Source organism: Chiloscyllium plagiosum, chromosome 35 (assembly GCF_004010195.1).
Source record: "Chiloscyllium plagiosum isolate BGI_BamShark_2017 chromosome 35, ASM401019v2, whole genome shotgun sequence".
NCBI lineage: Eukaryota > Metazoa > Chordata > Chondrichthyes > Orectolobiformes > Hemiscylliidae > Chiloscyllium > Chiloscyllium plagiosum.
In genome coordinates, this window is record NC_057744.1 from 31974134 (window position 1) to 31980154 (window position 6021).

A 6021-nucleotide genomic window follows, 5' to 3' on the forward strand; every position below is an offset into this window, starting at 1 on the left:
CTTCAAAAGCCTTCCTGATGAAGGGCTTTTGCCCGAAACGTCGATTTTGCCTGTCCTCGGATGCTGCCTGAATTGCTGTGCTCTTCCAGCACCACTAATCCAGAATCTGGTTTCCAGCATCTGCAGTCATTGTTTTTACCTCTGATGGGGCGGGGTTGGGATAAGGAAATGAGGAAAGGGTTTTGGCACTGCACAAGATGACCAGGTAGTCCCTGTCCATGTCCCGGCAAGAAGTGTGGCAGATTGGCTAGTGTTGTGCTCCTCTCTCTTCCCCCCACCCCACTGTGCATTCCATGTTTACATGCTCCAACTTCCACCCCTTGTAATATGGGAGACTTTGGCAGGAAGGACTGAAGTATTATTTAAATGGAGAAAGACTGCAGAAAGCTGCGGGACAGAGGGATTTGAGAGGCCTTGCACATAAATCATAAGAAGTTAGTGTATTAGTTCTGCAGGTATGTTTGCCAGGGCTGGCACATGGTGTAGCTGGGAGATCGATGGATTCCCCCCTTGACTGATCACTGACACTGACCATGGCAAGCTTCCCGGGGTTTGTGTTCAGAGATAAATAACAAGGCAAAGCAGCAGGACCTGGAGCCTTTACAGTCCTGCAAAGTGCCAAAATGACAAGGCAGGGATGCTGTGAACATCTAAGTGGATGCAAAGCTACTGAGCACTAAAAAAACAACCAGACAACCCTAAGGTGCATGCTGGTTGAATCCTTGAGTTGAAGCCCACCCCTACACACATAGTGCCCTTGCATCAGCAATACAATGGGAGATGACAGTGTGCTCCAAAGAGCAGCATCCAAAATCTGGGAGAGTACAATAAGTCAATCAGGGATGTGCCGTGATGGCAGAGGGAGGCTGGCATGTGTTGGTTGCCAGTCACCATGACCGTGGGTACATTCAATCTCTGCTCGTGGAGCATGCCCTGAGACACTGTTGTCAGGTGTCCAAGATGGCGGTCTGGAGGAGCAAGTGGTGAGCTGGAGTTGCCAGGTACCCGAAACTGAGATTCACCTCAGATATCCTCAGCATCTAGTTTCCACCAGGCTGATGGACAGAATGGGAATCGGGATATTCAAGAGGTGAGAATGAGCAATAATGAGGATGATCATGAGCAATGTTGATGGGCTTGTTGCCATTTACTAGCAAGAATCTCATCTCAACATCCAGAACGCAGTTGGAAAATACAACTTGTTGCTCCTGACCTCAAGAAAGGCCTCATCTGGACCTCTCACATGATTCTTCCAAATTTCTCGCCATAGTCCCTACCATTCAGGGCCTAGGAAGATTCCACTGTATGACAGCACAGAACAAAGAGCCAGAGCTAGTAATCAGTCAGGGGCTCAGGTTTGTCAACAGTGTAATGGATGTCTGGGATCATGGTGAAGCCTCATTACACAACCCTTTATTCTGTCCAACTTAATCTGAGGGAAAACCTCCCTGCTACTCCCCAAAGGGAATAAAAAATATGTGGGGTATTAAAACCTCCCATCCGTAATGACTGACAGCAACACTACAGCTGAAAGAAGTTGTTCCGTGATTAGATTAATAATTCCGAAAGCAGCCATTCATTATCCTCCAACAGGGGCTTTCAGATTTGAATTCCAAAACAATCTACAAATGAAAACCAGATCTGAGTGACTATGAATCAGTCAGATTGTTGTAAAATGTCCAATTGGCTTACAAATGTCCTTCAGGGAAGGAAGCCAGCTGTTCTTATACACTTGCTCGATATACATGACTCCAGACCCACACCAGTGTAGCAAAGTGCCTGCTAAAGCACTCAGAGATATTAAGTTACTAGGAGTTGGCCACTGTCCTCTCAGGGTGATGAGGAGGGTAATTAATGCTGGCTTTGTTGTGATACCCATATCTAAAGTGAATGTTGGAAATGTGATAGCGTTAGACCTCATAGATGCCCGGCTGCTGGAAGCTGGATTGAGCTGGCCCTGATATTAAATGAGCAGTGATGGCCTAATGGTATCATCACTGGACTGTTGATCCAGAGACGCAGGTAATGTTCTGGGGCGCTGGCTTCAATGCCACCAGGGCTGTTGGTGGACTTTGAATTCAATAAAAATCTGGAATTAAGAGTCTGAAAGCAGGCCAATCAGCCCAGTGAGGCCACATCCAAACAGCATCCCACCCTATCCCTGTAACCCTGCATTTCCCATATCCCATCCATTTAATCTGCACATCTTTGGATAGGGAGGACACCAGAGCACCTAGGGGAGCCCCTTGTAGATACAGGGAGAATGCAGGAACTCCACACGGACAGTTGCCCGAGACTGCAATCGGACCTGAGTCCCTAGCGTTGTGAGGCAGCAGTGCTAACCACTGAGCCACCGTGCTGCCCATGATGACTGTGAAAGTGTTGTCAATTGTCAGGAAAACCCATCTGGTTTACTGATGCCCCTTAGGGAAGGAAACTGCCTACATGTGACTCCAGCCCAAAGCCATGTGGTTGACTCTTAACTGCCCTCTGGGCAATAAATGCTGGCCTAGCCGGTGATGTCCTTATCCCATCAATGAATAACAAAAAGAACTTCATTCACAAATTCCGGAACACCGATATGAAGCAATGGGATCAGGGAATGCAGCTGAGCTGGAGGAGAAAACAGAGGTAGGGAGGAGCAAAAGGCACAGAGGAATTTGAAACCAAGGGTCACCTTTCTGAAAGGAAAGTGTCAGTGTAAGGCAGCGGAGACAGGGTCAAGGGTGAACAGGAGAGTCTGACACTGCAAGTGACTTCACAGCCAGGAGAACATTACTGTGTCTCATACAACACACCTCTCCATAACCACCCCTCCCATCTCGAAAGAGCCTGTGAAGGAACTGCTCAGCTCAACTAAACCTCATTCCTTTTGTTTGCTCCCTATCTTGCTGTGTGTCACACAGGTACAGGGCAGAATTCCAAAGGCAGCTTTCCTAGGAAGCTATTTGGCCTTGGGAACCAGCTTGTCTTGACACTGTCTTGCCCTCAACCTTATGGGACTTGATCTGGAAGCCGAGGTGCACCTTCCCCTGTGTTCGTGCAGCTGTGCTGGAGTGCACCCTAACCTGCTCTCTCTTCCAGTGGTGTCCAAAGGGTCCGAGGAAATCACTCTGAGGCAAAATGAGGAGACGGGTAGTCATTGCCATCAATGCACACTGTGTTCTGGCCACCTAAGCTAACCAACAGCCCTCACTGCACCTATCATAGCCCACTCCACTAAGATCAATAAGCTCAGCACGGATCAAAGTGTGAGAGTGGGATCTTCCTGCTCATTGGCATCCCTGGGAGCTCCTTCACTCACTGATTCAGTGCTCATAGAATCCTTACAGTGTGGAAACAGGCCATTTGGCACAACAAGTCTACACTGACCCTCTGAAGAGTAACCCACTGAGACCCATTCCCTGACATTTACCTCTGACTAATGTACCTAGCCTACACATCCTGAACACTATGGGACAATGTAGCATGGCCAATCCACCTAACCTGAACATCTTTGGATTGTGGGAGGAAACCAAAGCACCCAGAGGAAACCTACACAGACACAGGGAGAATGTACAAACTCCACACAGACAGTCACCTGAGCAGTTTGCATATTCTCCCTGTGTCTGCATGGGTTTCCTCCAGGTGCTCAAGTTTCTTCCCACAATCCAACGATGTGCAGATCAGGTAGATTGGCCATGCTAAATTGTCCATCTTTAGAACACAATTCTGTGGCCTGGGGCTATGCTGCTGTTTTCCATCTGGGCTCCAGACTGTGTTAACTTTAGAGTTGGTGAACAAGTGAGATTAACCTGACCAGGAATGGCCACTACAAGCCATTCAATAAGAGCATGGCTGGTCAGATTTTAGCCTCAACTCTACATTTCTGTATATCCTCGATAATCTTTCAGCATCTTGATAATCCAAAATCTATCTATCTCTATCTTAAAAATATCTAGATAAGATTCCACACAATATGGAAACCAGCCCTTCAGCCTAATAAGTCCACACCGATCCCTGAAGAGTAACCCACCCAGACCCATTCTCCTATCCTATATTTATCCCTGACTAATGCACCTAACCTACGGGCAATTTAGCATGGCCAATTCACCTGACCTGCACATCTTTGGATTGCAGGAGGAAACCCACACAGACACAAGGAAAATGTCCAAACTCCACACAGACAGTCGCCCGAGGCAGGGATCAAACCCATGTCCCTGACGCTGTAAGGCAGCAGTGCTAACCACTGAGCCACTGTACCACCCTTTTAGAGATTCCACATTCGCTGCCTTTTGAAGAAGGGAATTCCAAAGACTCACAAACCTCTCAGAAAAAAAAAATCCCCATTTCTGCTTGAAGTGGCCATCCCGTTATTTTTAAACTATGACCCTCCTGGTTCGAGATTCTCCAAGAGGAAATATCCTTTTGAGACCCAAATCAATTCCCCTCAGAATTATTTAATAAGCAACATTTCTAGCTGATTGAATGGATTTTGTGGCAACATTGTTTAGTCATCCTTTTGTCTAATATTGGCGTCAGCAGTGTGTATATAAACCAAGGAACTTAAGACAGAGGAACCTCAATTACCCGAACGTCGATTATCCAAATTTTGGATTATCTGAACAAGATTGCAAGCTCCTGATGCTTGGCTAAACTGTGTTATCCAGCATTCGATTATCCAAACATTCGATTATTTGAACAAAATACTCCCTGCCAGTGTCGTTCGGATAATCAAGGTTCCTCTGTATTGCCCTGTTTAATTCAGTGACTAGAGCACCTTTTAAACACAAGTAATTATTTGCTTCTATTAAGTCAGTTACTCAACCAATCTTTCATCGCTAACTATTCCATCTGACGTGGAAACCCAATGGTTCTAAGGCTAGCCTGATGGCTCACAGACTGAGTGTCTGCCACATAAACCTGACATTAAACTGTTCCAACCCATTCTCTGTCCTTCACTCTTCATATTTGCGGGTGAGTGCAGTTAACTCATGGCTACCCACCTTAGTTTACACTAATCACCAGGGAAAATGACGCCAAACTTCTAGAGGTTGGAACGGGCAAGGTATGCAATCGACCCAAGTCTGAGATGGGTGTTTATCTGGATGCTGTATCTCACCACCAACACTGAGACACTCTGAGGGTGACTTGTTCCAGGAAAACAATGATTTATTGAAACAGACACTAAGTGGACCCATGATCTGCATCATGTCCAAAAGCCACTAAGCCAAAGGTGTCACACTGTGACAGAACAGCTTGGATTCACAGACAGACAGCAGCTCCCCTTTCGCACACATGCAGTTAAATATCTCAGAGTGTCACCACACCTCTCTCCCCTAGCTCTGCCACTTTGAGTAAGCAGAAGCCCCAAGCAGTAATTCAAAAACAAAAGCCTTTGTTAACCACAACAAGGAATTTGAGATTCATGACTGAATAACAGTCGCCTCAGAGGGATTGGGACTGAATCATATTTGGGAGTCTGTTACAGCTAGGCATGTGTAATTCAATTCTATGATGAAAACATGCAGCTTGCTCTGATCTCTACACCAGCTTTATGCAGGGAGGTGAACAGAATGGCAGCCTGTGTTTGTTGAAAGCCAGGTGCCTGTTACAAGTCCCTGCGAAACCAGGGAAGGAGAAACATCCCACTTTATGCAGCCCACTGATGTGTGGTTTGATTACAACAGTCACCGTTCCCTGACTCTCCTCAGCACACTTACCTCCGGCCTGGCTGTCTCACTGCAATCTCCCAGTCTGACAGCTCCCTCCAAATGCTGGACAGTTTTGAAGATTTTCTTTAAAGTTACAAATGGGCTCAGTGCCCAGACTCCACGCTATCACAGCTCAGAGAGCGAGAAAAAACTCTCAGTCAAGCCAATAAGAGAATGGTGCAGGACTGTGGGATTGTTTGAGGAGATTGGTCGTTTTTCTGTCAGTCTTTGCTAACATCAGCTTGTCTTTTCACCAGCTTGCAGACAGAAAGAACATCTATTTACCGGTTTCCAAATTGACAACACATGCCTGATCTTCTCTTCTGCA

The 6021-nt window shown here is 46.5% G+C and overlaps 1 long non-coding RNA gene across 1 annotated transcript in view; it reads right to left on the minus strand.

Annotated features, from left to right (window-relative positions):
- The window catches only part of LOC122540738, a 57031-nt gene extending 51259 nt beyond the window's left edge, over nucleotides 1–5772 (minus strand). The window contains exon 1 of the long non-coding RNA XR_006309395.1: nucleotides 5703–5772. This is a non-coding gene — a long non-coding RNA (uncharacterized LOC122540738). The remainder of the gene's footprint in view (nucleotides 1–5702) is intronic.
- Between the last annotated feature and the right edge of the window lie 249 nt (nucleotides 5773–6021).